We start from the raw sequence: 952 nt of genomic DNA, 5'->3' as shown, positions 1-952 counted from the left end.
CATGGTTTCAGAATGTGTGTGGATTGGGGCCAGGCAGGTTGGATGGATGTGAGAAGCAAAGCATGGCTGTAACAGTGCAGAGGCTTTGGGTTTCTTGGCTCAAGGTGCTGACAGTTATAAGCACCTGTTCGGTGTACACCCCTTCCCCCCCGTTTTTTGCTTTTTTTCCCCCCCTCATCAGTGTCCCTTTTATCGCTCAAAAATCTATGACCTCTGACCCAGAGGAAAACTCAAGTTCTCTGTCTTGGCCTTCAGCATTTTCACGTTATCTTCAGACCGATAACTGTCCCAGCCCTGATACTCAGGCTTGAACATTATCTTGAAGTGAAGATGAGAATCCTATCTTCATCTGACAGGCTTCAAGAAGTTTAACAAGCTGTTTACAACTTCCTCTCTGTACCCTGTCTCCTGTCCCCCGAAACAAAATGAGCTCTTTGTGCTGCCCTAGTGAGTTGTTGGGGTGCCTCGTATCCAGGGCAACGTTCTTATTTACAGAAACCAGAGGCCACCCGAAGGAGTGCCGGGGTGTCTGACAGCACTTAAAACAGGCAGCTCCTTCCCAGAGAACCTTCCCCCCCCCCCCCCGTAGAATTCAGAGGCTCTTGAAGGGACTTTGTTGGGGCAGTGTATGGCCCCACCTGTCTGGGTTCGTCTGTATTCTGAGCGCTATCTAGTGCAGAGCTAGCTGGAAATAGCTTTAGCAGAGTTCCATGGGTCTCCCATCTCCATTTACCCTCTTAAAGGCCTAGATGTGTAAGGACTTAACTCTAGCTCCTTCCCAATTGAACAAAGCTGAAAAGGGCCAAGGCTGAGCTCCTGAAAGCCGAGTGGGGCGGGCAGGGGCGTGGCAAGGCGGGTGGCCTTCAGGTTCTGGAGAAGCAGTATCACCCGGTTCAGGCAACATAGCTGAAAAATACTCTGCAGCCCTGTCTCCTAACAAGGCAACACGCAG

Source organism: Meriones unguiculatus, chromosome 3, assembly GCF_030254825.1.
Source record: "Meriones unguiculatus strain TT.TT164.6M chromosome 3, Bangor_MerUng_6.1, whole genome shotgun sequence".
NCBI lineage: Eukaryota > Metazoa > Chordata > Mammalia > Rodentia > Muridae > Meriones > Meriones unguiculatus.
Note: the sequence above shows the minus strand (reverse complement) of the source record.